An 8,680-nucleotide genomic window follows, 5' to 3' on the forward strand; every position below is an offset into this window, starting at 1 on the left:
CCTCATGAGGTCGGTAATAATTTCGACCCACTATTTTTTGACCTGATTCTGAGGTCGGTTTTGAGGTCGTTTTTTGCCCAAAACCGACCTCATGAGGTCAATAATTGCCATTTTTTTGGGTCGGAAAATCCTCTTTTTTTAGTAGTGCATTGTTTCATTGAAAACCAAAGATTAGTATGAAATTCTTCTTACACGGAAAGAAGAAAACTTTGCGCTTGCTTAAATTAAAAAAAAAAAAATGTCGCCGGAGTTGAAGATGAAGATGGTGGAGGTCGCCAGATTTTTCCATTTTTTTTAATTTCTTTTTCTTTCCTTTCTCTTCCATCTGTGCTTCTTCAAAGCATGTCACAATCTCATTCCTTACTTCAAGATCTATTTTTTTTCATAGCAATTAGTGTAGAGATTCGTCTAGTGTTACTCAAATTTGCAGGTTTGTTTTTGGGTTTTCATGATATGAAGTTTTCTTATCTAGTTAGATTCTTGATTTGATTCCTATTTTGTTTATTGTTGGCATTTAGATTGGTGGGTCGTTCAAGTTTTCAATTGACTCTTTAATTCCTTTTTTCTATTTGTGTATCTAATAGTCAGTGAAGATGTTGAAAGTGCAAGAGGGAGAGGGGGGGGGGGGGGAGGGGTTGAATTGTAACTTTTTCGATTTGTTAGTCGACTAAGTGATACTAGTAGTCGATTATTAATTCAGTGAATACTAAAGTAAATGCAATAGATAAATGACACCAGATATTTTTATACTAGTTCAGATTCAATGTGAATCCTAGTCCAGTCCCCTTGGGTTGCAAAGGTGTTCTCTGCAGCTCTTTTGTAAAATGTTTCATACAAGAGTGATTTGAAAGAAGCTCCTACGTCTACACTCAAAACACTCGTAATTTTTTTGATACAATGCCTCACACACTATACTATGTCTCTCCTTTCTTTTTTTGTTTGCACTATAGATCACTCAGAAATACAATGTTTATGAAAAGTAAAGTAGAGAGCTTGAGAGAATGATACTAAGGTATGTGTGTCTTGTTTTCTGAAGCCGCCTTTTATAATGTTTAGGCTCTTCATGCAGAGATATCAACCCAAGGGACTTGATCCTTAGAAAAAGGAATTGGTGATCCTATTTCCAAGAATAAGGTTAGAGCTGATTGATGCGTCTTGATACTTCTTGATGGTTTTTCCTTGTGTGATGGAACTGTATCTTCAATCAAGAAGATTACTACACTTGATTGAATATTTCTCCTTTAATGCGGCAGATCCTATACTCTTCTTTCCTTTCTTGAACTTGATTTGTACCGCTTTCCTTAGCTGTAAGTATCTCTTTTAGCCACCGAAATATACACCATATATTTGTGCCTTGTTGAAGGGTCTGAAGAAGATTCCTTGTATAAGCCCATCTTGCATATGCGTCTGTTGGGCTTCCATGGATCTGTGGGCTTTTCATCCATGGTGCACACATGTAGGTAACTTCCTTCATATCCTTGCTTTTTGTACTTAGTTTAATTTCCATACTTACACAAGTAAAACTGTTATCATTAAAACTTGACACTAACAATCTCCCCTTTTTTGAGGATGACAATTTTAGATGAGATGCAATCAATCATGTAGTCAACTTCCCTGTTAACACTCCCCCTAACTAGGTGGACGCTCCCCTGACTAGGTGGACGCTTCCCCTGAATAGTTGACTTGTCCTTCAACTCAGTTGACTGCTGTTCTCCCCCTTTGGCATCACTAAAAAAAAATTGAACAGGCAAACAAACAAATAAAACAGGCAAACAAACAGGCCAAAACTGTCACGACCTGACTACGGGCCATGACAGGTACCTGAACCACCGAGCACTGCTCATGCTATTACCTATCATACACATCAAGAATTCATTCATTAATCTTATACTCAAATCATAGGAAATCCATTTTTCACTTGAAACATATTTACCTTTATATTTATAAGCTCTTCGGCTATCAAAATCAAAATAATGTATACACATACGGGGAGAAACTATAAGACCATACTACCCACACATACGCATCTACGAGCTTCTACTAGAGTACTAGACATATGGACGGGACAGGACCCCGTCGTGCCCAAAACATATATATACACAAAAGAATAAATCAATGGCACCTCCGGAACAATGGAGTGCTCTCAAGTCAGCTAATAGCTCCTACCAGTCTGGATCACCACCCTGTCTACCTGTGGGCATGAACACAACGTCCAAAGAAAACGGACGTCAGTACGAACATTGTACTGAGTATGTAAGGCATAAACAATAATAATACGTCAATGAAATAAGGGAGCATCAAATAAGGAGCAATCTGTAACTGACTGTCAATTATAAAAGAAATAATGCATGCTGGCTTACTTCATAATCATCATCATATCATGTATGTATATATGTATAAGCTGCCCGACCATATAGGTACGGTGTGACAATCATTAGCCTGCGTCCAGGCCTCCCACGTCCGGGGTACCATCTCATGCCGCCCACTAGTGGTGTCTGCCCATGCCATCTAGACATGGTATATACGATGCCCGCCTTAGCGGTGTCTGCCCGGCCATATAGGCGCGGTGTAATATCATCATCATATGCTCATCATAATGCATGCATAGAAACTCAAAGACAACTACTCTTTATCGGGGTGACATAAGGTCGTAAACCCCCGATTCCATTATGGAGCATTCATAAGCATTCTGCCTCACCTTGAAGGAATTAGTATATAAGGTGAGTGTATACAATAAACAACATCAATGGATCGTAGTTAGCATCTTTAGCTTTGTAGAAACATCATATCATGGACTCTAGACTTTCTAGACTTAAGCTCAGCATCATCATTATCGTGTTCGTAATGTATCTCTTATCTCATATGGCTATTCATGAGCATAGACTCTTAGTTTTCCGGAAAGTAGGAAATTCTTGAAGAAGGAGGGAAAATCATGCCATAAGATTCATGCCTTAGAAAGAAAGGACTAGCCTCACATACCTCTTTTGTTTAGCTATTCTATCGCTTGCTCGTTCTCCTTCAATGCCCACGTTTCTACCTTCAAGAGAATTCGCATGAACATTAGCTAATCGATTATAAAAACGTGCGTACTAAAGCTAGGGAAAATTGGGCAGCATTTCCTTTGTTTATACAACTTTTTCTCATATTACATATCAACTCCCAAACATCCATGACAACATTCACAATATCATAGGCAACAATCATCATTCATCCACATTCTCCACATTTCACAATTTCACTTCAATTCCTCTATAATCATGGTCATAGTTCACTATTACGTTTCTCACATATAATACTTATCTCATGTTCTAAATGTCATTCCTAACATCCTTACAATCATAACATATCAATATTCATGATTCATTCCAAACTACTACTCAAAATGCTACTATTCTTACATTCATGACCCATTTTCTATATCCTTCTACAATCCAAGTGTTTCAACTTCTCAATACCTTAAACAACATGAAAATACCATAAAACTTACCTTAGATAATGTAGGAATAAGCCTTGAGTGGAAATACTCTTCTTGCACCAAAACCCTAGTTCACTTCCATAGGAATTTCTTGGTTTGGATGAACTTCAATGAGTTTCATACACTTAAATTTGTTGGTTTGATGAAGTTGATCATCAATTTCTCTTGGATTCTTGTGGATGAAGAGTGGAGAGAGTTCTAGAGGGTTTTTGAGTTGTGGAGAGGAAATAAGAAGATGGGAAATGAAATTAATGAACTTGGGTCCCCTTTTTAATAACTTAAAATCTGACCCGCTGGGAAAATATACGGACACTTATACGGTCCGTATAAACTTATACGGTCCGTATAAGTGACCGTGAAATCACCTCATCATCATCTCGATTCTGTGACCATTATACGGTCTGTATAATTTTATACGATCCGTATAAGTGACCGTATAATCCCATCAGTGAGGGACCTTCACTGTGACGATTCTGCGGACCATTATACGGACCGTATAACATTATACGGACCGTATAACATTATACAGACCGTATAATCGTCCGTATAACCCATCTTTTCTCTGATCTTGTTCTCGTCACTTTGTTTGATCTCCAATCCTTATGGAACCTTCTTAACACTTGTTTAGCACTTCATTAACAATCTAAGGGACGTTATAACTCTTCTCCAAAACATCATTAAGTCATCATTAATTTGATACTCGTAAATCTTGCCCGACACACAACATATACCTTACTTTCCTTAGCAACTTTCATCTCCTATTTCAAATGTCTTTGAAATCTCATTTAGAATCATCAAATGTTATTTCTTGCTTATCAAAACATCGTATACCTCGTGCCCTTCGTTAGTCTATTCACTGTACGTTAACAGGAAATTTCCGAGGTGTAACAAAAATAGGCAAAGAGATATAGACCTATAACTAGCAATTAAGATGCTGACCATATTAGCACAAGGGTAGCAAAAGACATGGCAACACAAAAGGGACTTAGGTCCCACAAAACATATTGTTTAAACAGGCCAAAACAACAAAAAATAAAAGGAACTACTCCTGTCGCTTGAACACTGGACGATGAAGAAAATAGGCCAAAGTATTAACAATAGCATCTTTCATATTAGTCAACGGTGTAATGAGATTGTCAGGAATGGCACCAACACTAGCTTGACGTTTTGCGGACAGTTTGACAGCCTCCTTAACCACAGCATCCAGCTTAACCCTCAGCCTAGAGACATCAGCACTAGTTTTCTTAGTCGAATCACGAATCTTCTCTACTTGAAATAAGGTGGATGCCATTAAGTCTTTGATGGATTCAATTTTGTCATCCATAGCGGAGAGTTTAGAGAGAAGGTCAGTATAACATTCAGCAGAAACGACAGAGGTATCAGATTTTTTGACTTTGGTAGAGGGACCAGGGTTAGATTCGTCACAGGCTTCTTTGAGCACCCAGGTTTCATTGCTCAAGACATAACCCATGCTACCAAATGCTCGAGAATTGTAACACTGCTTAATAGGAGTAACGGGATAGTCAACAAGGTCAATTTTGTGGACTTCAAGTATGCGAGAGATGAGCATACCATAAGGAAGGTTAGAGGGATTTGAGGCACACTCAATCATGTAGTTGATAACAATGGAGGACAAATTGATTTTCTTTTTGGAGAGAAGACAGAAAGCAAAGGTGGCATCACGTTGAGAGATAGTGGAGTAGGACCCAGCACGAGGAACAATGGTAGTTGCAACCATATGGGCTAGCACCCGAGCTTCAAAAGATATGTTGGAAGGACTAATTTGAGCAGGAACAGAGGAGGAATTTGAGAGAGTTTTCTTAACATCATCAAAAGACACTTCAAGAGACTCAAGCTAGAAATTTTTGGGTAATTCGGAAAAACCAGAGCAAGTGCAAGCAAGAATAGAGTCAAGAACAGAGTAATTTAACACAATGTGAGTACCAAGGATCATAGTTTCGAGTTCATTAGATTTGAGGGAATGAAGATTAGCATAGAACATACGAACAGGGATTTCATACACATGAGCAGGGGTTTTGAAGAAATTTTCCCAACCTTGATAAACAAAAAGATGTTTTACTTTACAGCAAAGAGACAACATATGATCAAGATCAACAATCCTACCAGAGACAATTGTTTTTTCTTCAAGAGACATGAAAAGATCCCGATATTGATCATCCCAAATTTTTTTGCAAAGATCAAGAGGTTTTTCACAGATAGTTTTGAGTTTCTTTGAGGAATCGGAGCATGCAGCATCAGAAAAAGGCCGCTTACCAATATTGAAAAGAAGAACTGAGTCAGAGGCGTTGGATGAAGAGGAGTTGCTGGAGTTTTTTGAGTTCTGAGGAACAGAAGAGGAGCTTTTACCATTACCCTTGAGCCTGGAACTTTGACGCATAGAGAGAACTTGGGATTTTTGATTTTTTGCCATGGTGATGGAGAGAAGGAAGACGGCCAAGAGGATTTTGACAGAAATTGGAAGAGACGAGGAAGAAAAGTAGGGAATGGGTAAGGAAAAGGGGAAAGGTTTTATGGGGAAAGGAAAGGGCTGGAGTAAAAAGTTGGGGAATTGTGTCAGACATTTAAGAGATGGGAAAGTAATTATGGCAAGAATTTAGAATGGAGCGAAAAATTAGGCACAGCTTCCTACACGATTTACTCAGGAAAATTCAAATACACACAAATAAGGAAAAAATAATTCAGACAGATTTCCCAATAATTCCCAAGGATGTTCTTAGCATGCAAAAACGTTCTTCAAGAAGGGGTTTAGTAAAAATATCAGCAAGCTGATTTTCAGTGTTCACAAAAACTATTTCAAAGTCCCTTTGAGCAACATGATTTCTGATGAAATGATGTTTAATATCTATATGCTTTAGCTATAGAATGATGCACATGATTTTTGGACAGACAAATAGCACTTGAATTATCACAGAAAATTTTGATAGGTTTAAAAGACAAGTCGTAATCACTTAATTGATAAGACATCCAAATTAATTGTGTGCAGCATTGAACAACAGCAATATATTCGGCCCTCGGTAGTAGAGGGCGGATCCTGTTTTTACCTATTCCATGAAATAAGGGATTTTCCTAGGAAGCCGCGTAAGTACCCTTTGTAATTTTCCTATCATCCTTGTCACCTGCAAAATCTGCATTTGAAAAACCTTCAAGTGTAAATTTGTTAGTGTTTGGATACCATAAATCATAATTAGTTGTTCCATGAAGGTATCTAATAATGCGCTTGACAGCAGTAAGATGAATTCCCTTGGAGCAACTTGGAATCTAGCGCACCTGCGTACACTAAACATGATATCTGGTCGACTGGTAGTTAAATAAAGTAATGATCCAGTCATACCACGATACATAGTTTCATTAACAGGTTTTCCTGCCTCATCCTTGTCAAGAGTACAAGTAGGACTCATTGGAGTACCCATAGCTTTTGAGTCAGCCATTCCAAATTTTTGAACAAGTTCCTTAGCATACTTGGCTTGACATACGAATATTCCAATGTCAGTTTGATGAATTTGTAGTCCCAAGAAGAACTTTAATTCTCCCATCATGCTCATTTCGAACTCACTTTGCATAAGATCAGAAAATTCCTTACACATAGAGGGGTTAGAACTTCCAAAAATACTATCATCAACATATATCTAAAGAATGAGATTTCCCATAAAGGATCGTTTGATAAAAAGAGTAGTATCAATTTTTCCTCGTGAGAAACCATGACTTACTAAAAAAGAGCTTAAGCGATCATACCATGCCCTAGGAGCTTGTTTAAGACCATATAAGGCTTTAGTCAACTTAAAAACATGATAGGGAAATTTTGGGTTTTCAAAACTTGGGGGTTGTTTAACATACACTTCTTCTTCAATGAAACCATTTAGAAAAGCACTTTTGACGTCCATTTGAAAAAGTTTGAATTTTTTAAATGAAGCATATGCAAGCAAAATACTAATAGATTCTAACCGGGCAACAGGTGCAAAGGTTTCATCATAGTCAACTCCCTCCTGTTGTGAGTAACCTTGAGCAACAAATCTAGTTTTGTTTCTAACCACTTCTCCAACCTCATTTAACTTGTTTCTGAATACCCATTTTGTTCCAATGATTGATGTATTTTCAGGTTTGGGAACCAGATTCCAAACTTTGTTCTTTTCAAACTAATCAAGTTCTTCTTCCATAGCTTTGACTCAACTTTCATCTTTTATGGCATCAAAAACCTTCTTTGGTTCATATTGAGAGATAAGAGCCAAGTTTACATTATTTTTACTAGATGCTCTAGTTTTCATTCCTTCATTTATGTCTCTAATGACAAATTTCTTTGGATAATCAGGTTCGCTTCTCTATTCGTTTGGAACTATCCTAATAGTAGCATCAGTTGACTTGGATGTCTCAGCAGTCGACTCAGCTGATTCATTTTGTTCACTAGATCTTGTGACCACAGCAGCTGGTAGTTGACTATATCTTCTTCATCTGCAGTTTTTCCTTTCTCAGCCATGTGATTAGTATCATCAAATACAATATGAATAGATTCTTCAATAGATAGAGTACGTTTATTGAAAATTCTATAAGATCTACAAGTTGGAGAGTAACCAAGAAATATACCTTCATCACTTCGAGGATCAAACTTACCAAGATTGTCTTTTCCATTGTTGTGAACAAAGCATTTACATCTAAAATGATGAAAGTAGCTAACATTTGGTTTCTTACCAGTCCATAACTTATAAGGAGTTTTTTTAAGGATTGGTCTGATCAGGCACCTGTTTAAAATGTGACAAGCTGTACTTACTGCTTCAGCCTAAAAATGATGTGGTAAGTCTGTTTCTACGATCATTGTCCTTGCCATATCTTGTAGGGTTCTGTTCTTTGGTTCAACCACTCCATTTTATTGAGCAGATCGAGGTGAGGAGAAATTATAAGTGTATCCTTGGTCATTGCAAAATTCCTTAAAGGCTTTGTTTTCAAATTCTCCTCCATGATCACTTCTAATAGAAGTGATGTAATATCCCTTTTCACGCTGAACTTTCTCACAAAAGAACTTGAAATTCTTTAGAGTATCATCTTTATGAGTAAGAAATATTACCCTTGTAAACCGAGAGAAATCATCTATTATAACAAAAGCATACCTTTTTCCTCCAATGCTAGCAGTTCTAGTAGGACCAACAAGATCCATATGAAGTAGCTGCAAAGGTTTTGAGGTAGATACAATAT

This window comes from Lycium ferocissimum, chromosome 12, assembly GCF_029784015.1.
Source record: "Lycium ferocissimum isolate CSIRO_LF1 chromosome 12, AGI_CSIRO_Lferr_CH_V1, whole genome shotgun sequence".
NCBI lineage: Eukaryota > Viridiplantae > Streptophyta > Magnoliopsida > Solanales > Solanaceae > Lycium > Lycium ferocissimum.